The sequence below is a fragment of the Halichoerus grypus genome, chromosome 6 (genome assembly GCF_964656455.1).
Source record: "Halichoerus grypus chromosome 6, mHalGry1.hap1.1, whole genome shotgun sequence".
NCBI classification, from domain to species: Eukaryota; Metazoa; Chordata; class Mammalia; order Carnivora; family Phocidae; genus Halichoerus; species Halichoerus grypus.
In genome coordinates, this window is record NC_135717.1 from 22,046,868 (window position 1) to 22,071,684 (window position 24,817).

Sequence of the window (24,817 nt, forward strand, 5' to 3'; positions counted from 1 at the left end):
CCTCGGGGTCACAGAAAGACCGGGGGTGCCTGAGTGCGGCAGAGCTCCCAGGTATCGGAGCGGGGAAGCCAGCTGCAGAGACGGAGCCCAGGCGCGGGCTCTCAGCTCGGGGTTGCCATAAACCGTGATCCGGGGCACAGTCGGGCCACTGCTCCTCCAGCAGGGACCCAACAAGCGGCAGATCTGGGGAGACTCCCCTTCCTCCCCTGGGAGGAGCGGCGCGGGAGCGCACCGCAGGGATCTACTGGGTTTGGAGACTCCACACGGGGTCGGGTGCCAGAGACAGAAACGCACGGTCACAGGCCGGGTGAACACGGAGTGTGGCCGGAGACCGGGGAGACGGGAGTGACTGACTGCTTTTCTCTGGGGCTCACTGAGGAGCGGGGCCCCGACTTCTCAGCTCCTCCGGGGCGGAGATTGGGAGGCCGCCATTTTCACTCTCGGCCTCCAAAGCTGTACGGAAAGCTTGCAGGAAACAAAAGCTCCCTAGAGCAAACCCGAGCAGATTACTTAGCCCGGACCGGGCAAGGGCGGGGCAATTCCGCCTCCGGCAAAGACATTTGGGAACCACGGCAACAGGCCCCTCCCCCAGAAGATCAGCAAGAACAGGCAGCCAAGACCAAGTTTACCGATCAATGAGAACGGCAGAACTCCAGTGCTAGGGGAATAATGCACATAGAATTCATGGCTTTTTTACCATGATTCTTTAGTCTTTCAAAGTTAATTTTTTTTAACTTTTTTTTTTTAATTTTTCTTTTTCCCTTTTTCAACCAACATCTCATCAATCCCTTTTTTAAAAAACATTTTTATTTTTCATTTTTAGAGTCATATTCTATCCCTTCATACTAGTTACCCTTATTTTTGGCATATATATATATATATAAGTTGTTCTCTCTTTAAAATTTTGAGATACCATTTCTTCTAACAGATCAAAATATACCCTAAATCTCTAGTGTATGGCTTTGTTCTAGTCTCCTGCCTGATCACATTCTTTTTTTTTTTTTAAATCCTTTCTTTTTTCAAACTTATCAATTCCTTTTATAAAATTTTTTATAATTTTCATCTTTACAGTCATATTCCATCCCTGCATCATATTAACCCTTATTTTTGTACATATAGAAGTTTTTCTTTCTTTAAAATTTTGGGAAGCACTTTCTTCTAACTGACCAAAATACACCCAAAATCTAGTGTGTGGCACTGGTCTATGCACCAGCCTGATCATATTTGATCATATTCTGTTTTTTTTGTTTTGTTCTGTTTTTGTTTGTTTTTATCTTTTTCTTTTTTCTTTCTTTTCCCCCGGTTTCAGGTCTTTTCTGATTTGTTTAGAGTATATTTTCTAGGGACCTTGTTACCCTGTTAGCATTTTATTCTCTCATTCACCTCTTCTCCTCTGGACAAAATGACAAGACGGAAAAAATCACCTCAACAAAAAGAACAAGAGGCAGTACTGACTGCCAGGGACCTACTCAGTACGGACATTAGTACGATGTCGGAACTAGAGTTCAGAACCATGATTTTAAAGATACCAGCTGGGCTTCGGGGCGCCTGGGTGACTCAGTCAGTTAAGCGCCTGCCTTCGGCTCAGGTCATGATCCCGGGGATCTGGGATCGAGCCCCGCATCAGGCTTCCTCCTCGGTGGGGAGTCTGCTTCTCCCTCTCCCACTGCTTGTGCTCTCTCTCTTTCAAATAAATAAATAAAATCTTTAAAAAAAAAAAAGATACTAGCTGGGCTTCAAAAAAGCATGGAAGTTATTAGAGAAACCCTTTCTGGAGAAATAAAAGAACTAAAATCTAACCAAGTCAAAAATCAAAAAGGCTATTAATGAGGTGCAATCAAAAATGGGGGCTCTAACTGCTAGGATAAATGAGGCAGAAGAGAGAATTAGTGATATAGAAGACCAAATGATGGAAAATAAAGAAGCTGAGAAAGAGATGAACAACTACTGGATCACGAGGGCAGAATTCGAGAGATAGGCGATACCATAAGACGAAACAACATTAGAATAATTGGGATCCCAGAAGAAGAAGAAAGAGAGAGAGGGGCAGAAGGTATATTGGAGCAAATTATAGGAGAGAACTTCCCTAAATTGGGGAAGGAAACAGGCATCACAATCCAGGAGGCACAGAGAACCCCTCTCAAAATCAATAAAAATAGGTCAACACCCCGACATCTAATAGTAAAACTTACGAGTCTCAGAGACAAAGAGAAAATCCTGAAAGCAGCTCGGGAGAAGAGATATGTAATCTACAATGGCAGAAACATTAGATTGGCAACAGACCTATCCACAGAGACCTGGCAGGCCAGAAAGGACTGGCATGATATATTCAGAGCACTAAATGAGAAAAATATGCAGCCAAGAATACTATAGCCAGCTAGGCTGTCATTGAAAATAGAAGGAGAGATAAAAAGCTTCCAGGACAAACAAAAACTAAAGGAATTTGCAAACACAAAACCAGCCCTACAAGAAATATTGAAAGGGGTCCTCTAAGCAAAGAGAGAGCCTAAAAGCAACATAGACCAGAAAGGAACACAGACAATATACAGTAACAGTCACCTTACAGGCAGTACGATGGCACTAAATTCATATCTTTCAATAGTTACCCTCAATGTAAATGGGCTAAATGCCCCAATCAAAAGACACAGGCTATCAGATTGGATTAAAAAACAAGACTCATCAATATGCTGTCTGCAAGAGACTCATTTTAGACCCAAAGACACCCCCAGATTGAAAGTGAGGGAGTGGAAAATCATTTACCATGCTAATGGACACCAAAAGAAAGCTGGGGTGGCAATCCTTATATCAGACAAATTAGATTTTAAACCAAAGACTGTAATAAGAGATGAGGAAGGACACTATATCCTACTTAAAGGGTCTATCCAACAAGAAGATCTAACAATTGTAAATATCTATGCCCCTAACATGGGAGCAGCCAATTATATAAGCCAATTAATAACAAAAGCAAAGAAACACATCGACAACAATACAATAATAGTGGGGGACTTTAACACCCCCCTCACTGAAATGGACAGATCATCTAAGCAAAAGATCAACAAGGAAATACAGACTTTAAATGACACACCGGACCAAATGGACTTCAGAGATATATTCAGAACATTCCATCCCAAAGCAAAAGAATACACTTTCTTCTCTAGTGCCCATGGAACATTCTCCAGAATAGATCACATCCTAAGTCACAAATGAGGTCTCAACCAGTACCAAAAGATTGGGATCATTCCCTGCATATTTTCAGACCACAATGCTTTGAAACTCGAACTCAATCACAAGAGGAAAGTCGGAAAGAACTCAAATACATGCAGGCTAAAGAGCATCCTACTAAAGAATGAATGGGTCAACCAGGAAATTAAAGAAGAATTAAAAAAATTCATGGAAACATGAAAATGAAAACACAACTGTTCAAAATCTTTGGGATACAGCAAAGGCAGTCCTAAGAGGAAAGTATATAGCAATACAAGCCTTTCTCAAGAAACAAGTAAGGTCTCAAATACACAACCTAACCCTACACCTAAAGGAGCTGGAGAAAGAACAGCAAATAAAGCCTAAACCCAGCAGGAGAAATAAAGATCAGAGCAGAAATCAATGAAATAGAAACCAAAAGAACAGTAGAACAGATCGACGAAACTAGGAGCTGGTTCTTTGAAAGAATTAACAAGATTGATAAACCCCTGGCCAGACTTATCAAAAAGAAAAGAGAAATGACCCAAATTAACAAAATCATGAATGAAAGAGGAGAGATCACAACCAACACCAAAGAAATACAAACAATTATAAGAACATATTATGAGCAACTATATGCCAGCAAATTAGATAATCTGGAAGAAATGGATACATTCCTAGAGATGTATCAACTACCAAAACTGAACCAGGAAGAAATAGAAAACCTGAACAGACCTATAACCACTAAGGAAATTGGAGCAGTCATCAAAAATCTCCCAACAAACAAAAGCCCAGGGCCAGATGGCTTCCCAGGGGAATTCTAACAAACATTTAAAGAAGAATTAATACCTATTCTTCTGAAACTGTTCCAAAAAATAGAAACGGAAGGAAAACTTCCAAACTCGTTTTATGAGGCCACCGTTACCTTGATCCCAAAACCAGACAAAGACTCCATCAAAAAGGAGAATTACAGACCAATATCCTTGATGAACATGGATGCAAAAATTCTCACCAAAATACTAGCCAATAGTATCCAACAGTACATTAAAAGGATTATTCACCACGACCAAGTGGGATTTATCCCTGGGCTGCAAGATTGGTTCAACATCTGCAAATCAATCAATGTGATACAATGCATTAATAAAAGAGAGAACAAGAACCCTATGATCCTCTCAGTAGATGCAGAAAAAGCATCTGACAAAGTACAGCATCCTTTCTTGATGAAAACTCTTCACAGTGTAGGGATAGAGGGTACATACCTCAATATCATAAAAGCCATCTATGAAAAACCCACAGCGAATATCATTCTCAATGGGGAAAAACTGAGAGCTTTCCCCCTAAGGTCAGGAACGCGGCAGGGATGTCCACTATCACCACTGCTATTCAACATAGTATTAGAAGTCCTAGCCACAGCAATCAGGCAACAAAAAGAAATAAAAGGCATCCAAATCAGCAAAGAAGAAGTCAAACTCTCACTCTTTGCAGATGATATGATACTTTATGTGGAAAATCCCAAAGACTCCACCCCAAAACTGCTAGAACTCATAGAGGAATTCAGTAAAGTGGCAGGATATAAAATCAATGCACAGAAATCAGTGGCATTCCTATACACCAACAACAAGACAGAAGAAAGAGAAATTAAGGAGTCGATCCCATTTACAATTGCACCCAAAACGATAAGATACCTAGGAATAAATCTAACCAAAGAGGCAAAGAATCTGTACTCAGAAAACTATAAAATACTCATGAAAGAAATTGAGGAAGACACAAAGAAATGGAAAAACGTTCCATGCTCATGGATTGGAAGAACAAATATTGTGAAGATGTCAATGCTACCTAGAGCAATCTACACATTCAATGCAATCCCCATCAAAATACCATCCACTTTTTTCAAAGAAATGGAACAAATAATCCTAAAATTTGTATGGAACCAGAAAAGACCTCGAATAGCCAGAGGAATGTTGAAAAAGAAAAGCAAAGCTGGCAGCATCACAATTCCGGACTTCCAGCTCTATTACAAAGCTGTCATCATCGAGACAGTATGGTACTGGCACAAAAACAGACACAGATCAATGGAACAGAATAGAGAGCCCAGAAATGGACCCTCAACTCTATGGTCAACTAATCTTTGGCAAAGCAGGAATGAATGTCCAATGGAAAAAAGACAGTCTCTTCAACAAATGGTGTTGGGAAATTTGGACAGCCACATGCAGAAGAATGAAACTGGACCATTTCCTTACACCACACACAAAAATAGACTCAAAATGGTTGAAAGACCTAAATGTGAGACGGGAGTCCATCAAAATCCTAAAGGAGAACACAGGCAGCAACCTCTTTGACCTCAGCCTCCCTAGAAACATCGCCAAAGGCAAGGGAAGCAAGGGCAAAAATGAACTATTGGGACTTCATCAAGATAAAAAGCTTTTGCACAGCAAAAGAAACAGTCAACAAAACCAAAAGACAAGTGACAGAATGGGAGAAGATATTTGCAAATGACATATCAGATAAAGGACTAGTATCCAAAATCTATAAAGAACTTCTTAAACTCAATACCCAGAGAACAAATGATCCAATCAAGAAATGGGCAGAAGACATGAACAGACGTTTTTCCAAAGAAGACATCCAAATGGCTAACAGACACATGAAAAAGTGCTCAACATCGCTCGGCATCAGGGAAATCCAAATCAAAACCTCAATGATATATCACTCACCTCACACCAGTCAGAAGGGCTAAAATTAACAAGTCAGGAAACGACAGATGTTGGCGGGGATGCGGAGAAAGGGGAACCCTCCTACACTGTTGGTGGGAATGCAAGCTGGCGCAGCCACTCTGGAAAACAGTATGGAGGTTCCTCAAAAAGTTGAAAATAGAGCTACCCTATGACCCAGCAATTGCACTACTGGGTATCTACCCCAAAGATACAAATGTAGGGATCCGAAGGGGTACGTGCACCCCGATGTTTATAGCAGCAATGTCCACAATAGCCAAACTATGGAAAGAGCCAAGATGTCCATCGACAGATGAATGGATAAAGAAGAGGTGGTATATATATACAATGGAATATTATGCAGCCATCAAAAGGAATGAGATCTTGCCATTTGCAACGATGTGGATGGAACTGGAGGGTGTTATACTAAGCGAAATAAGTCAATCAGAGAAAGACATGTATCATATGACCTCACTAATATGAGGAATTCTTAATCTCAGGAAACAAACTGAGGGTTGCTGGAATGGTGGGGGTTGGGAGGGATGGGGTGTCTAGGGGAGGGTATGTGCTATGGTGAGCCCTGTGAATTGTGCAAGACTGTTGAATCACAGAGCTGTACCTCTGAAACAAATAATACAATATATGTTAAAAAAAAAAAGAAGAAGAAGAAGATAGCAGGAGGGGAAGAATGAAGGGGGGGAAATCGGAGGGGGAGACGAACCATGAGAGACGATGGACTCTGAAAAACAAACTGAGGGTTCTAGAGGGGAGGGGGGTGGGAAGATGGGTTAGCCTGGTGATGGGTATTAAAGAGGGCACATTCTGCATGGAACACTGGGTGTCGTGCACAAACAATGAATCATGGAACACTACATCAAAAACTAATGATGTAATGTATGGTGATTAACATAACAATAAAAAATTTTTTAAAAAATCTTTAACAGGTTTGCTTTAAGAGAGGAAACAACCTAAATGTTCATCAATATGGGTTAAATAAATGGTGGACTAGCCAATTAATAGAAATAGGCATATCTGTTGCATACAAAAAGGGGATGATTTCCAAGATACAGTGTTAAAGGAAAAAAGGCAAGATACAGCATGTTCACCTCAGGAAGGACACACAACAGACGGATAAAAATGGCTGCTTCTGGGGAGGGGTCTTGAGGTGGGGGCAGAGTGAGAAGGTCAGGGATAAATGAGAATTACTTTTATTGTATAACCTTTTATGCTGCTTACAATTTTTAATGTATTTATTGATTACATATTCAAAAAATACAAAAGGAAGGCACTGAACATTCTTCTGGCAAAAGATATTTCTCCAAACATATTAAGAAAATCTTTTTTTGGGGGGGAAAGGCGTGTTTTGCAGGAACAGCAAGTGTTTTAGAAACGAGTTCTGATGCCTTTTTCTGCTGGAACACATCTGAAATACATCCTCGGTATAAGCCTGAAATAGCATGGAACTCCAGGCGGTTCAGGACCTCAGCCAGAAGCCAGGTAAGGCAACCTCTTGCTCCCTTACTTTTTAATTTCCTGGTTCTGCTTGAGACTTTAAGGGACGATGGTGGGAAGCTCTGAAGTCTCCTTCCCTGATGCGTCTCCTTCAGGCCTTGATGGAGGGGAATACTCCTTGGCTCCCACTCGCTACTTCTCTCTGAAGGTCATGTTTTATACTTTAGACCACCCAAGGAATTTAAAAAAATGCAGATGTCTGGGGTCTATCCTAGACCAACTGATAAGAAATATATGGGGTGGGTACTTTTTTAAAAAGCTCTCAGATGGTTCCAATGTGGAGGCAGAGCTGAGAACCCCCACTAGAGATCATCGTTTCCCCACTGTAACTCACCTACCCCCAAAGCATTCATTTTCACCTTCCTCTGGAGCTTACAGCCCTGGCTCCTGGTCATCGTCTTCCCAGTTCCCATCATCTTCTCCATCCAATAACCCAGCTTCACAGCTCTTTAACCAAAATCTTCACTGTCTCTTTCCTTTTAGAAACTCTTCCTCATGGCCATATGTTGGGTTTTGTCATTGGAATTGCCCTAATTCTGAAATGGTTCACCCTGAAATTCCACTCTAGGACTGTGGAGGGGGTCGAATGGTGACCCTCTGAAAGATATGTCCACTCAGAACCTATGAATGTGACCTTACTTGGAAAAAGGGTCTTTGCAGATTTAAGTAAGTCGAGGATCTCGAGATGAATCCAGGTGGGCCCTAATCCAACGAGCAGTAAGCAGCCTTATAAGGGGTAAACAGGGGAGAAGAGACAGAGAACGCGGCGATGTGAAGATGAAGGCAGAGCGTGGGGTGATGGATGTACAAACGGGAAATGCCAAGGGCTGTTGGCCACCACCAGAGGTTAGTGGTTTCAGCCACACAGTTTGCCCAGGAAACAAATACAGACTATTATAACCTTATTTCTTTCCACCTTGATTTAACACAGTCTCAAACTCCTTATACCTGATCTTCAAATCCATCTATGAATCCCTTGATTTCACGGTCCTCCATGCCTGCTCTGGACCCACAAATACCCATCACAGTAGCGCCAGGTCATGGTCACGAGCATCCTCCTCCTCATCCATTTCCTTGTGCTAGGTGTTCTCCCATCTCTAGCAATGCGTCCTTCCCACCTTGCGTCCTCTCCTTGGACTGAGAGACAGCAGCAGAGAACATTACTGACCCTGACAGCTGGATCCTGGATATACTCATTAATTCGGGTTGCAGTGGAACTCTCAAACACTGCTCAGTAATTGTTTATATTTGTCTTTCCAGAACCCCCTACGGTTCTTCCTAATAAGTGCTCCACATTCTCACCAGGAGTCCCCAACTCTACTCCCGTTCCTTCCCCACCACACACATCAGCTCCTTCTGCCTTCCCCTCCTCCACCTTCGGACTGTTCTCTGTACCCATCCTGCGCCCCTCCCACCGGTCTCGGAGGACAAGGTGGGCTCACCTGTCCACCTGTGCTCTCAGATCCCTTCCCCTGGTGCCTCCCCCGGAACCTGCAAATCCGCTGTGACCTGACAGACAGACACAACTGTTAGCCTGCTTCCGAGCTCAAGGTCTAGAATGGACCCTTGGGAGTTGAAAGTTTAAGATTTATTAATGCTGAGTAGGCCGATTATTTTTAAAAAATAGGATATCATTATTAGCAATCACAAGTGCACATGAACAGAATTCCTTGGCTGGATTTCCTTAGAAATATGGCTATATTCTATTCTGACCCTGGCATACCCTGTAATTAGGCGTTGGCTTTAAGGACAAGAGCAGACGGCATTATATAGATGTGATGGTGTGCTGCAAGCTAAGGACTTTCCAAACTCTATGGGAGTTATTGATATAAAGGTTTTCTCCAACACAGAAGGCTAACTTGACAAGCTACTAGACTGATTTCTTTGCAATACCCTTTAACATACTAACAAATACCCAAGAGAGAAACTTGTGGGTACGCATTCCCAAGCTTATTTGACTAAGGAGAGATACTTTTGCCAGGAGCACCAACGAACATCTCTCTGTTACCAGTCTGGGAAAATTCTGACCAAGTCCAGTGATCCCGGAGTACTGCATCATGCCCCCAACTGTGCCCTAAAGGGAAGTCCCATCCTTCCCAGTCCTAACTAGCGTCTCAGTGGCAAAACCAAGTTACAGATACTAAGGAGACTCTCACTCCAGACTGCAAACAACACACAAATGTCATGGTGCCATGAGTCAAATGGCTCCTGGACCCGGTGCTCTGCTTTTCTCCATCCCTTCTGTATCGGTTTCTCCTCAGGTCATCAGGATAGACTACTGGGGGCCTGGGATGAGCATGTGCAAGGAGACTCTACATATACCCCGCTGCTCTGTGCCCAGGCAGGTGTTGGCGGCATTGGACTTTTCCTCAAGGCTCATTTTCCCTCTTCACATCATTGTTTAAATTTTGCTTACCTGTTTCCAGCTGCTAATAGCTGAACTCTTCTCTCTCAGCCCTGGCCTCCTTTCTTTACTATGTAGCTCTGCAAAAATTACTGGAAGAACTGTCTGACACCCCCAGTCTGGACTCACTCACCTCCCATCTGTTAGCGTAACCTGCTCAGTGGCAATTTTCCCTACATCTGGCAATAGCCCCCAGATTTCTCTATGAAGAACTCCCACTCCCGCTTTGGATAAAATCTTGGCAGGCCAAGGGGGTGGGTGCGTGACTGAAGTTAAGGCAATCAGGCCAATTGTGTCATAAAGACTGGAAACTGTGGGACTGAATCCTCCAACCGGGCACAGGAGCCTGGAAGAGCCTCCTCACCAGCCTTTCCTACCAAATCCCTTTGGCTGTCTTCATTCACGTCCTTTAAGATTTATTTTAAGAGAGAAAGAGTGTGAGAAAGAGTGGGAGGGGCAGCGAAAGAGGGAGAAAGAGAATCTTAAGCAGATTCCATGCTGAGCATGGAGCCCAATGCGGGGCTCGATCTCACAACCCTGAGATCATGACCTGAGCCGAAACCAAGAATCGGACGTTTAACCGACTGAGCCACCCAGGTGCCCTTGTTCTTGTCCTTTCTGAGACCTGGTTCTTCCATTTTCCTCTGTGTTCTGTGACTCCCCACATGTCCTTCCAATAGAGTACTACTAGTTTAAGTTCGTGAGCCTTGGTTTCTGTTGCTTACACCCCGAGAATCCAAATCTTATCTTTTTACAACCTGGCTTCCTCCCTGTTAAAGCCCTGCTCACCCCACTGGATTATGAACTCCATGAGGGCAGGGCAGGGAGCCACTGTGGATCTTCCCAACACCTCCCCCCATTCCACGTGATCTCCCCAGATGACCTCACTCCTCCGCCAGCCTTTAACCAGCCCCGAGGAGCTGCAGACTCACAAGTCTGTAATGGTAGATCCGACTCGCCCATGCTCTAGCCTGGAATGCCCAACCTTCTGTGGACTGGACAGCATACCTCCACAGCTGAATGCCCCATTTTTCTCCCCAAACTCACTTCTCTCTTTTGCCTGTGCTTGCAGATGATACCACCATGAATCCACTCACAAAGCAGAAACCCTCAGGGTCATTCCTGACTCCTCCTCACATCATTCCGGTAAGTTCTCAAGGAGCCCCCTTGTCTCCCAGCGTGCTCGCACAGCCTCCGGCTTGTCATCTATTTCTCCCTGACTCCATGTTTCTAGTCTCCTCCCTCTGTCCGTTCTGCATCCTGCGTCTGCCAGGGAAATCTTTCTGAAGCACATCCAATCTTATCAACCATCAACTATTCTTTTGCCTATTCCTTGACTTGGTACTCAAGGCCACTGCCTTACCTTTCCAGAATTCATCTCTCGCCACTTCCTGGCAACCCGATGCTCGTGTCATGCTGAATACAAAATCCGCTTCCCAAACACATTGTGCTCTGTCATGTGTTTTGCAACTTGCTGAGTTTTTTGTTTTTGTTAAGACTCTAGATCATTTTTCCTGTCTCTTTCACCCTGGAGAACGTTGACTCATCTTTCCAAGTCCAAACTACAAGTCACACCGTCTGTGAACCCTTTCTTATAATTTCGGGGCATTTGGTGCATCCAACTACCAGCACCCTCATCCCATCATGCAGAACTTACCAGATATGCATTCGCTTATATCAACACATGGTCAGCCACTTGGGCAGCTTTCTCGTTAGTTTTTACCTTCTAGCACAACACCCGGTATACTACAGGTGCTCAATACATGGGTCAAAGATCCAGTGTCAAAGGCAAATACCTACTGACAGGTTATCTTGAGTCCTCAGCAGTTACGAGTGTTCATTCAGGAAGCCCAGCCTTTTCTTGGCCTTCTGGCCTTGGGCAGAGGAAGGTTTCAACAGACAGGCCTGGGAGGGAGGGGGTGGTCATGGTGCTATTTTTAAGATTTTATCAGGGCCACAGGTACTCAGGCTCAGACCGAGGGAGGTCCAAGCTCGGCTTCAACCAAACCTCCACATGTAAGAAGGTAAAATGAGATGTAAGAAGGATCTTGTGCCCTGTTTTGCTGACCACACACACTCCTTCGCCCAAGGCTCCCGCGGTGTGGAGAGAGAACTGGGCTGTGGCCGGTCTGCAGTGTGACTGGGGTGGGGGTGGGGTAAAGTCCTGCTGCCCACTGAGACCACCTGCAAAGCTTCTGGAGATATCTAAATGGTCGGGCCCCACACCAGACTATTTAATTAAATCAGAAACTCTGAAAGTGGGGCCTGGACCCCTGCAATTTTGAAGCTCCCCAGTAGATCCCAGTGCGTCCCAGGGCCAAGAACCACTGATGCAGAGTGCATGTCCCTTCAGCCAATGAGCCTTTAACACAGTTGTTCGGGAGTATCAGCTGGGGTGCACCTTAGAGGAAAAGACTCCAGGCCCCTCCCCTGGACACTCTGATTCAGTGGGTTTGGAGTGCAGGAATCTACGTTTTTAACAAGCGCCCCCATGATTCTTCCTCTCAGAAAAGCCTGGGAAGAGCCACCATAATAACACGTACTCTCACCAGAAAGGTGCTCATGCTCGTTCCTAATATATACTTATGTGTATGTTCATGTCTCTGCCCATCCCCACCCCCAAGCACAGACTCTAAGTTCTAAGAGAAAAGGCTTGGTGTCCCTCTTGCTCATTTTCTCAGCACCAGGGAGGAGACTGGCACTCCGTAGGGGAGCAGGAAATGTTTGTCCGAGGGAAACACGAAGTCAGGGCTTTCACGTGGGAAGAGTGAGGAAGGAGCGATTTGTGTCACTGGACACGTGTGTCTCTTCCGTGCCACAGAAGTCTGCACTCTTACCCTCTTCCTGAGGGAAGAATCAGACTTCCTGAGGACCCTACCAAAAAAAGAAAAAAAAAAATCTAAATACTCTCTTGCCAGCCTGAGGCTCTCTGGAAAGGATGTTGTTTGAGCTACCTGGTGGGGCGCAGGCCACTCCCGGCCCCCCGCTGTCCACACCAGGGACATCCCCTGCGTGTCAGCACATGGGAGCCTGTCTCAGCTGGGCCTGATTATGACCGGTAATACTCTCTGGAAGGTTTCATTTTCTACAAAATCTATACACTCCACATATGTGTTCTGGAAGGCCCAGCTGCCTGGGGGACTTTGGTGAGTTATTAGCTCCTAACTGGGCAACTAGGCTCCTTGAAAATCACTGTGGTCTCCAGAGGGAAAATTAAGAGCAGAAGAGGAGGAAAAAGGCTTTATTGCAAGGAACTGGTTCTTACAAGGAAAGCTGCTCACCCCCTGCATGCCGAGCCAAGTGCAGGCCCAGCCCCGGTGGTCGTTTATCCTCATCTGGGTGAGAGGATAAGTGAGGACCCCTTCCTTCCAGGTCCACAGCCCGGAATCCTTACACTTATGGGACCCAGGAGCAAAACGTGAAGTCCCAGCTTGAACTCCATCAGCAACTCCTCATTGCTCATAGGATGAAGACTCTTCCTAATCTGGCCCGTGGCCACCCCGGGCTCTGGCCAGACTGGACCCTTCAGGGTTCTCCCCACAAGACTATATTTCAGGCTCAGGGACCTTTCACATGCTGTGAAGCCCTCAGTAGCCTGTCAGGCAGAACTTCAGATCTTAGCTCATCATCACCTCCACCAGGGAGCCTTTCCTGCTCCCCCTTCCCAGAAGATGTAGGCATTTGCTACCCTTGTGATTCCATGGTGCCCACTGCAGACAGAGCCCCCATTTCACACATTATCTGTGTCTATCAGAGCCCTAGAGTGTAAGGTCGTGGAAGGCGGAGATCATGACTGTCACATCTCTATGTCAATGACGCTCAGCCTAGGCCTGGTAGGCACTCATGTATTCATTCAGTAAACAAGCATTCATGAAGCACCTACTGTATGCCAGGGATACAAAGATAAGCAAGGTGTAGCCTCTGTCCTCGAGTTAACAGTCTTGTGGAAACAGGGGTGGGGGGGTCCTCATTTCCCAGTGTGAGGGCCAGTACCTGAACCTGGCTTCCCACAACGGCTGAGGGCTTCCTCCCTCTGGCTAGAGGGGCTTGGCCTGAGCCCAGTTTCCCCCACAGGTCATCAAGGTGCCGGGCAGCGGGCTTTCCCAGATAACTCCTGTGCCCAGCCTGCCTGGCATCCCAGTAGTATGACGATCCCCCAGCCAGCAGGGCTGTGCTCACCCCTCCCCAGAAGAAGGGAAGCTGCTGGAGGTGTGAGGGCAGAGTCCCTTCCCTGGAGCATACACCCAGGCCCTGGCATGTCCCTCGGGGCAAAGTCAGAAAACAGTTAACCCCACACCTGCCTCTTCTACTGAGACCCTTGCTGTGCAAGTTTAACCAGTGCAGCCTGTTCTGTCTTCCATATCTCGTGCATTATGGAATTTGTCCTGGATCCTGCCATGTGACAGAGACCAGAGAAGGACCCTCCTTGCATGACATGTCTCTACAGAGATGTTTGGGGGTAGTGGACACCTCTACTGGCTGGTTGTGAGCATGGGATCTGGAATCCACAGAAATGGGCACACAGCTTATTTCACTGAGCGTAATGTGCCCCAGGTTCACCCCACGCTGTTACAAGGGGGCAGGATTGCGTTCTTTTTTTATGGCTGAGAGAAGTAAGCCAGACACAGAAAGACAGATACTATACGATTTCACTTAAACGTCGAACTTACAGAACGAGAGAGTAGAAGGGCGGTTGCCAGGGGCGGGAGGGAGGGGGCAACGGGAGATGTTAGTGAAAGGGTACAAACTTCCAGTGAGAAGATGAGTAAGTCCCAGGGATCTAATTACAGCATGGTGACTCTAGTTAACAATACTCCATTGTGTACTTGAAATTTGCTAAGAGAATAGATCTTAAGTCTCAGCGCGCGCATGTGCGCACGCACACACACACACAGTAACTATATGAGGTGATGGATGTGTTAATTAACTTGATTGTGGCAATCATTTCACGATGTATACATATATGAAATCATCACATTCTAGATTTTTTTTTTTTTAAAGAAAGCAATAAACGTGCAGCATGCATTGGCCGTATGCATGGTCTGCTAAGGGCTGAATGTTTATATCCTCCTTCAAGTTCATACTTGGAAGCCCTACCCGCCCCCCACCCCCCATGTGACTATCTTTGGAGGCAGGGGCTGTAGGAGGTAATGAGGTCATGAGAGTCAAGCACTCACTGATGGACTTAGTGCTATCCTAAGGAGAGAAGCAAGACAGATGACCCGGCAGGAAGGCGGCTGTCTGCAAACGAGGAAGAGACCTCTCACCCTGAACCAGATGGGCCGGCAATCTGATGTTGCACTTCCAGCCTCCAGCAGTGAGAGAAGTAAATGCCTGTTGTTGAAGCCCCCCCGGCCCCCGTGGTAGTGTTGTGACAGCAGCCCGAGCCGACAGGGATGTGGTCCCCGGTGCCCTGGACATAAGCTCACGCCTGTTGCACACTGGCCCGGGGCCTGCTCTGTGGGAGAGCTGCCTCCCTCGATCTCCACATGAACTCCAGGAGGCCGCCAGCCTCGCTAATTCCTGCCTGCGAGCGGAGGAAACTGGGGCACTGAGAACGCACGTCATCGCTAAAGCCACCGCAAGTCACAGAATCGGGATTCAAGTGTGACTCTAGCACTAGAAGGAAACGTGAGAATGTAAAATTAATCTTGGCACGAGGACAGCCTTTCTAAGCATGAGACAAAAATCATGAAGGAAGAAACTGAAAAGTTAGACTCTGTGAAAAATGGAAGTCTCCGAGATGGAGAAAAAAAGAACCATAAATTGAATAGAGGGAAAATGACCCCTTGGAAACATATTTGCGGCATGTGAGCCTGAGAAACGAAGGGGTGACTTGTTTCAGAGTTTTTGCAAATTAGTAAGAAAGAGAGAACCAGCCGGTAGAAGGAAGGCACACAGGCCATGTGAAGAGTGAATAGTAAAAGAGCTTGATTAAAATAAATACGTGAAGGGGCACCTAGGTGGCTCAGTCATTAAGTGTCTGCCTTTGGCTCAGGTCATGATCCCGGGGTCCTGGGATTGAGCCCTGCGTCGGTGGGAGGCCTGCTTCTCCCTCTCCCTCTCCCCCTGCTTGTGTTCCCTCTCTCGCTGTATCTCTCTCTGTCAAATAAGTAAATAAATATCTTTAAAAAAATAAAATAAATACATGAAAAAGATACTCCATCTCTCGCAAAGTTAAAGAAATGCAGATTAAAACCATGATGAGATAATATCCACCTTTAACACCGGGAAAATATATTTTCCAAAAATGCTGACAGTTACTGCTGGCCACAGTGTGAACTCAGCACTCTCCGACGCGGGCAGGGGTGTCAGTGGGCGCAGGACGGCAATAAGAGATCACCTCCCCAAATGGAAAATGCACCCTTAAATCCAGCAATGCCACTTCTGGGAGTTTATCTGTCCAGGCGGGTGAAGGCCTGGGTGCCTGGGTGTCTGCGGCGGCATCTGGGGCAGAGATGGGGAGGCCCGACCAGACGCCTGCTCCTGTTTGTCAACGGCAGCTGCCCAGCCAGCTGTGCGCGCGTGGGGCGCTGTGCCTGCTGCCTGCCCCGGATGGGGGGGGGCGGTTAGAGGCGTGGTGTCAACCTCCAGCCAAGCTGCTCACAGAGTACGGGCGTCCTCCTCACTGTCACTCCTGTCCACTGGCTGAACGCAGGGAACTCTGGAGGTCCCAGAAGGACAGAGCGAGACTTGATTTCTACCTTTCCCTTTCTGCGCTCAGTGGATTTTTCTTTGCCATAACTATGTATTCTTTGTAGTTAAAGAAAAAAAAAAAAAACACTAGCTAATAAAAAAAAGGGATGTTAAAAAGTCTCCATTGAGAACTGTTTTGGAAGAAGATGACTCCAGTTCCGTGGAGTGAGGGGGAGGAAGCGTGTTTGGAGGAGCCGAGGTGTGGGTGGGAAGCAGGCACTGGGAGGCCCAGGATGTTCAGCCCCCCTCTCAAGACGCTTGGCTCAGAAGAGAGGGAGGGTGACCGTGGGTGTTGGATGAACAGTTTCTGCTGCTCCGCAGACAGCTCAGTTAGTTTCCAGGCAGCTGGACCTCAGTCTCTCAGGCACTATCTGTGGCTAGCGTGGCCTGACCATGGGGACACTCTTGGGCCGCTCTTTGGGGGTAACTCCGGATTCCTTCTTTCTCAGTCTGGGCTTAGCTCCTTCCCCACACTGAAGCCTACCCTCCCTTTTCCCTGGGGGTGGGCCCCTTAAATCAGTGCTTTTCACACTTTAATGTGCATCTGAACCTCTCTGGGCAGGGGGTGGCTTGCTGGGATGCAGATTCTGACTGGGTAAGTCTAGGGAGGGGGCCTGAGACTCTGCATTTCTGACCAGCTCTGCAGCGAGGCTGACCTGCTGGTACATGGACCACCGTTGGAGTAGTAAGGTCTTACAGGAGTCCTGGTGATAGGCGCACAAGGCGCGTACCCAGCAAACGTTCACTGCATTCAGTGGAATTAGCTCTTCTTCTTTTTATTTATTTAGTTTTTATTGAGATGTAACTGACATATAACTTAGTTTCAAGTGTGCAACGTGATCCGCTATATGTATATACCGCCAAACGATCACCACAATAAGTCTAGGTAGCAACCATCACTACAGTGACATTTTTTTCCCCTGATGAGAACTTCTAAGATCTAGTCTCTTAGTAACTTTCAAATATACCATATGATTAACTGTAGTCACCATGCTGTAGAGTTCAAGTCTTTTTGATTTTTAAAAAGCTAATCACCAGTCCCTTCACCCTCTCCTGCCACAGTCCTATTATCTCCTTTTCTCCCCCAAGTTCTTGAAATAAAGCTCAGTGGCTCCACCCGCCCTCCTCACATGCATCCCTGACGTGTCCCATCTGCCACCCACCCCGTCACCCTGTGCAGCGGCGCTCCCTGAGGACACTCCCAAACAGCAATCCCGGCTCTGTCCTGGGCTTGTCACACTTCCCCGTGGTATCAGAGGCACCCACTCCCTACTTCGTGAGAAATGTGTTTTGTCCTGGCTTTGGGAACATCTTTTGGTCTTCTCCATATATATTTAAGAGATTTTCCCTCCACTTCCCATTTCCCTCCTCGTGCCTCAGTTAATGATCCCACTATCCACCAGTTGCCCCAGCAGCTCCCACATCTAGTCCATAAGCAAATCCAGCTGGTAACCTCCCACCCAGTCTCCTCTGACGCTGGCCCCAGCCAGCTTGGGAGCGGGCACGGCTTCCTTGTCCATGGTCAGAGCTGCAGGGAGCAGCTCGGCACTTTGCTCGAGTGAGGCACCAGCTTCTAGTGTCCGTTCCGAGCCAGCTCGCTCTCATGGGACCCTCCCCAGGGGCACCAGCACCTGGGGGCCACCAAGGGGGACCAAGGCTACCAGTGATGGTACCAAGTGGTGGCTTAGGGGATCTTCACCCCCTCACAGTCTCTCAAAGACAATCTCTGTGAAAGTAGAGAGAGGAAGAGGGGGGAGGCCAGAGCACCCCTGAAGGGCAGGTGAAGCCGGCAGATTGGCTCCTCTACAAATGTCCAACTGCCCCAACACAAGGGGGCCTCGGCCCAGTGGGCACTTCCACCGCGTTCCTCTGGCCGAGCCGCTCTCCCACTCTCCCACTCTGCGCGACAACGAGTTCAGACCTTCTCTACCCTCTGCCAGTGATCGGAGCCTGCCCTCGCCTGCCCGTCTGCTGCCGAGCTCACGTCATACTCTAGAGAGAAGCCGTTCGGATGGAATGTCCTCACTATCCTGCTGCCAAACACATAGGGTTTTCCACCATGACCAACCCCAGGCTGAGGCTGCAGGTGTCAGCCCAGTGGCCTCTGAAGCCAGTGTCTCCATCTCCACCTTCCAGTGTTCCCTGCCTGTAGCGGCCATGGAGGTTCCACCCTCCACCTGTGCCTGGGTCCATTCTAAGGACCTGTCAGGCCCTCCCAGTTCTGAATGCTCCCCAGGCATCTGCAAACTCTCCAGCTGATAATCGGGTGAATCAGTGAGTTTACGTTATTTTTTAACACCAAGCTTTACAATCGCACACTCCAGAGTCCCTGGGGCTACTAAGTTTTGCAGGGCGGAGCTGCAAGCCTGCCCCACTTCCTGCAGCATCACAGTGCCCCCTCGTGGGAGGTGATCCAACTGCAGCTGTTGGAATGAAACCCCCCTCCCCCCCTACCCGGCCCCGAGGCCTGCCCCTCTGCAATGCTCCCCTCCCATGCAGGGAGAAATTAGCCCCAGACAGGAGTCCTTTCCATCTTGCCTCCCACACACACAAGTGTTCCAGAATACATTAAGCTCCATGGTTGCAAAGGGTTAGCGGGGGCTGGCTTTCTGATCATGCAGGGAGTAAGGAAAACTGTGGACAGGGCTGCTGGGAAGTCAGTCTGCTGCTCACATATCATCCAGGCCTCTGCTGTGCCCAACGCCACATGTATGATTATTGAGTCAGTAATACTTGTGCACGGTCCAAGGCCTGCCCAAACTGTACAGACCTGGATTCTTGTCCAGGCTATGGTGTATAGACAGTCCAGCTCTGGCATTTCAGATCTGGAAAGCATTCAGAATGCCCCAGCACAATGAGCTAGCAGACGCCCTTATCTTGTCCAGTCCTACCTTTTCCTGTCTCCAGGCCTTTGCTCTTCTTCCTGCCTGGGACACTTTCCCTGGTCTTCCCATGGCTCAGTCCTTTTCTCCTCCGGTCTCTGTTTACCTGTCACCACTCTTGGATATCACTCTCTACACCCCGTGGTTTATTTCCTACAAAGCTCTAAGCAGGATCTGTCATCATCTTGCTTATCTGGTTGTGTATCTAATGCCTTTCTCCCCAGTCGGTCTGCAAACCCCATCAGGAAAGGATGGTGTCGTCCCTGCTGACTGTGGTATCTCTGGTCCTCGTCCCTGTGCCATCCTGTTACAGGCAGCCAAAAACCAATGACTCACGCCGGCTCAAATGGAGAACACGGGAGGGAATCAGCACCCAGATCAAGAAGACCTGAGCTCCTTGAGGAAACCCAGCAGGCCAAGCTCTTCTATAGAAAGGGCTTCCCCAGGTGCAGTCACTGCTCATCCGTCACGTGCAAGCAATTCATGGACAGAGCTTACATGTGTTACAGTTATGTGTTCATTTTAATGTATTTTAGAAAACTGGAACTAGGAATCACCTTCATTTCACAGATTTCATTGCTGAGGGTGAGGCTTAACTACGCGGCGAACGCAGAAAATGTGAACTGATCTAAAGACGAACGTTCAGTAAATAATAGTACAAATGGCACATGAATACGGAAGAAAGGAGATCCTTCGATGACTGAAGTCTGGGAACCTCTGGCTCAAAGCAATGCTGGCAGGGCCGAAGGGAATCCAAGCCAGAGTGATGTGGACCTATACTCATTCGACAAACAATTATTAAGTGCCTACTGTTTGCTAGCCATTGCACTAGACGCTGAGGCATGGCTCTAAATAAGACAGATGTAGCATGAAGCCTCTAATCTGGTGGGAGAGATGACAAATAAATGCAGAATTACAATGTGGTGTGAAGGAAAAGGAGAGCAAGCATAACAAGGGAATTGAGTGGCCAGAGAAACCCTGGAGGGGACATTTGAGCACAAGGTCAAGAGGTGGGTATAGGCTTGTGTGAAAAGACCAAGGAAGACAGGAAAAGACAACAGGATAAGAAAAAACTGGGTATGGATGAGGTAAGATGGTACTGCAGAGAAGCTAAAAATGTATCAGCAAATGACACTGGTAGCAAGAAAGAGCAGAATTAGTGACACAGAAAATTAAAATCAGAATACACTTGAGTCTGATCTTGGGCTTCTCAAGGAAGGGTCCACAAGACTGAACTGATGAGGGAGGAGGCGATGTGGAAGACAGAATTGTCATAGGCAATGCACAGTCTGCAGTGTTATTGAAGAGGAAATCTGGAACAAATTGGACAGAGTGATGGGCCAAGATTTCATTAAAGAGATATTTATGAGATAAAAGATGGCTATGGGGGCAGATCAAAGGCCAGCTTTGTCCTAACGAAATAAAACCCACATCCAGGAATCTATCTATCCATCCATCCATCCATCATCCATCCACCTACCCATCCATCCATCTCTCCATCTCCCCATCCATCCATCCACCCACCCACCCATCATCCATCCATCCATCCACCCACCCATCAATCATCCATCCACCCATCCATCATCCATCCACCCATCCATCTTTCCATCCACCCACCCACCCATCCATCCACCCACACACCCATCATCTATCTATACAAACACACATCAGGACAAACATTTTAAATTATACAAAGACTGCAAAAGTTCTTTAAGTATTATAGGTACCCAAAATGGCTAAAACAAACAAAACGGGTTTTCTACAAATTCAAGCCAGACAAGGACTTTGCAACAGCATGAAATGCTAGAAAACCACGGATTATCATCTATAGAGCTTTGCAGAAAAAAAAAAAATTGTGACTTTCAGTACTTAGCCAATTTGCTTGTGAAGGCAAAAGAAAAGCATCACAAGATGTGCAATAGCTTTAAAAGCATTCCACCTCTTTCTCCAAAAAGTTCCTTGAAAATGAAAGCAATGACCTATGTGATGGTGACAAAGAATTCGAGAATGGGAAAGTTGTGCATAAAAGGGCAATGACTGGGATCAAACAAGTAGGAAGTCCAGATAACCAACAAATTCTGCTTCTGATATCATGATTTTCCTTTAAGAAATTGAAAAAATTAATCAACAATAGTTAAAAATTAGTGATTTGATAAATCAAACCCAATATCCCAGATTAAATTAGTAAAGAAGTTGGTGACAGAGGAAGAAGGGGAGGGTGGCAGAGTGTGTGAAAGTATGAGACTCTTTCCCAAAGGGCACTGCCTACTCATTTTCTCTATTGGAGCAGAGTGTAATGAACAATTCAAAACAGGACATGTATCTTCCAAAACACTGGAAAATAAAGAAGCAAAGAAAATGCAGCTCATATAACAAAGGAGACGGGAAAGGAAAGCCAGGGGAAAAAAGAGCCAAAATTGTAGAGCAAGATGACAGAAGTGTACGAGTAGGAATGATTGTGGTAATATTAAAAATTACTGAAAATAGGCTAAACACCCTAATTTTTAAAAATGACAACAATAAAGATTTCTCATTCTAAAATAAAACCTAGTCATTTTTGTGTTTACAAGACCACCCCAGGACACAAGGACAGAAACATTTCATATGAAAATGGAGAGGTTCAGATACATCAGGAAAATGCCAGTCTAAAAGAGAGCTGGAGTCATGATATTAATACCAGAAAAAGTAGAATCCAAGGCAAAGACATTAAATGAGACAAAGTGGATCATTTAATATCAATTAAAGGGCCCAAGTCCCAGTAGAACTTCCATCTAACATGGTGGATCAAACACAGTGTTCATCTCCACTCCCTCTCGGGTCACCACTAAATTGATAATGAATGGATAAAAAATATAAAGTCTACATAGTGAAAGAAAAGGTAAGGAGCTGGTGGCAGACAATGAAGAGAGACATATTTTTGGAAGAAGGGAGGCCGACATGTGAGCGAATTGGAAGAGAGAGCCATAAGTGGCTCAGGGAGGGGAGGGGGGTCACTAATGAAAAGAAAGTGGATTCTGGAACCGGAGCCACCAGGGAGCCTGGTGGGGTGAGCAGCACAGGCGAACGTATAGTCAACAGTCAGGGTCCTATAGATCTCTACAAGCAGCAGCTACATTGCAGAGCTTGCCCCCAACCCTCGGCCCAACCCAGGCCACTGCCCTGCTCCTGTCAGGGCAGAGAAGGGGAGATTATGCTTTGGAGCTGCTGAGCCAGGCAGCCCCCGGACACCCGCACAGTGGACTGGGCCGAGACGCCTGCCAGAATGCCGACAGGCAGGCCCACCTACCCTAGGCTGACAAGCACAAGCTCCCTGACCAGCCAAGATTTCAAGTAGTATCTACCAAAGCATAATTTATTAAAAGAAAAGCTGTCACGTCCCATTGAGATCCATTATCATTACATCTAATACGAAATCATAATTCAGTGCAGAAATAGGTCAGAAGAGAAAAAAATGATCATCTCAACAGATCCTGGAAAGGCACTTAGTAAATTCAACATCCATTACTAATCAAGAAAAAAAAAAAAAAATCTTAAGAAACCAGGAAGGCTGCCTCTTTAACATGAAAAAAGAACATCCACCTCCAACCCACAGGCACCAGCATATTGAAGGAAATAATACCAACAGCTAACATTTAGTGAGAGCCATGGGGCAGGCACGGCTCGAAGTACTTTCACATGTATTGTCTCATTTAAACCTCATCACAGTATCACCAGGTAGGTATTTGTATTAGCCTGATTATTCATGTAAAGAAATTTGGCACAGAGAAGTAACCCGCCCGAAGACCCAAGGTACTGATTGGTAAAGCCAGGCTATAAACCCAAGCATTTTGATTCTAGTGACTCCGTGCTGGTAACCCACAGGCTCCGAGTCTCATTAAAGTTAGGCAAGACAAAGATGCCTGCTAACACAATTAATATTTAATATTGTTCTATAATTTATAGACAGTTCAATTAAAACTTTAATAAATGGAGAGATGGGAAGTCATAACATTAGAAAGACATCCATTCTTTTCAAATTAATCTATAAATCAAACGTAATAGCAATCTAAATCCCAAGAGGATTTAAAAAATTGAATTTGACATGACAATTACAAAGTTTCTTTTGGATGAATAAATTAAAGGTAAGAGCTAATGCATCATGCTGGAAGGAAGAATCATGGGCAGGAAACTACAATGTCACACAATATATATTATGAAGCTGTAGTAATTAAAACAGTGTGGTTCTGGCTTGGGAAGAGGCAAATGGATGGGCAGAATCCGAAATCAGAAATAAGCACAACTACATAAAAAGCACATGGTAAAGGTGGCATTTTAAGTCAGCTGGTAAATTGGCCCATTGGGACTTTGTTGGGGGCAATTAGCAAATCGTCTGGGAAAAAAAATGGAATCAAATTTCCTCATTCACACCTACACCAATGTGAATTCAAAATGAATGAAGTAATTCAAAGTGAAAAAGAAAACAGTGGAGTAAGCAATTAAAATATCAATAAGTATGTATATATTCTTGAGAACTGTGAAGGCTTTATACTCATAATACCAAAGGATGAAAGCAAAGCAAAAGGCTTTCATATAACCACATAAAAATTTTAAAGTTTTGGGAGACAAAAAAAAAAAAAAAATCATGATAAGGGGAAATAAAATGCAAAGGAACAAACTCTGCTCTACATAATAGATAAATATTTAATATCTGTAACAAATCAGTAAGGAAATAGCCCACCAGAAAACTTAGGAAAAGACACAATTCCTGAAAGAAGATATAAAATATAAAATTGGAAAGATATTAAAATTCATCAGGTATCAAAGAAACACAAATTAAATCCAAAGACAGCATTTTGACCTATCACAAAATTGAGAATTATTTAGTGTTATCCACGGTGCACAGAAACCTGCTAGGTTTTGCAAATAAGTTTACATTTTATGGAAGGCACTCATTAGAATTTATCATGTTGAAATGTGAAGATATTTGCAGGCAGATACGTATTTGAAGGATGCGCAACATCCGCTTAAAGTGGTAAAAGGTAATACTAGAAACAACCTAAATGTATATGCATTTAGGTAATGTTATGCTGTGATTATAAATAATGTTTCAGAAAATAAGACATGGGGAAAAAAAGAAGTCAGAAAACACTACATACACATGATAGCTGGTCTCTGTGTGCAAGTGTGTATACTCGGATATCAAAAAGAAGGACACAGTCACCCCATGATATTCTGGTATCCTCTACCTCTCCTAACCATATGTAAAAATAGATGACCTGCTGTTCGTGATGACTTTTCCTGAAAGATGTGTAGAATAGCCTGTTCTTTGCTTGATATTCGTACAAAACCCTTCCACACTTTGCTCCCAAAGCATTTAAAATTTACGAATTTTAAATAGGAAAATTCAGTATAGAGAAATAGTCCATTTTAGCCAAATAACTTATAATAGCAACTTC

The 24,817-nt window shown here is 45.5% G+C and overlaps 2 protein-coding genes across 4 annotated transcripts in view; one reads left to right on the forward strand and one right to left on the reverse strand.

Annotated features, from left to right (window-relative positions):
- The window catches only part of USP31 (ubiquitin specific peptidase 31), a 215,662-nt gene extending 193,734 nt beyond the window's left edge, over positions 1 to 21,928 (forward strand). For 2 of the 3 annotated variants that reach the window (XR_013448821.1, XR_013448822.1), the window contains 3 exons: positions 7,245 to 7,385; positions 10,877 to 10,950; positions 13,177 to 14,489. The gene's annotated coding sequence lies outside the window, so the exon portion shown is untranslated. Of the gene's footprint in view, positions 1 to 7,244; positions 7,386 to 10,876; positions 10,951 to 13,176; positions 14,490 to 19,695 lie in introns of those variants that run through there. The other variant, XR_013448820.1, reaches the window with a different exon arrangement.
- Positions 1 to 24,817, reverse strand: part of HS3ST2 (heparan sulfate-glucosamine 3-sulfotransferase 2) — a 94,303-nt gene that overhangs the window by 1,974 nt on the left and 67,512 nt on the right. The window lies entirely within an intron of this gene.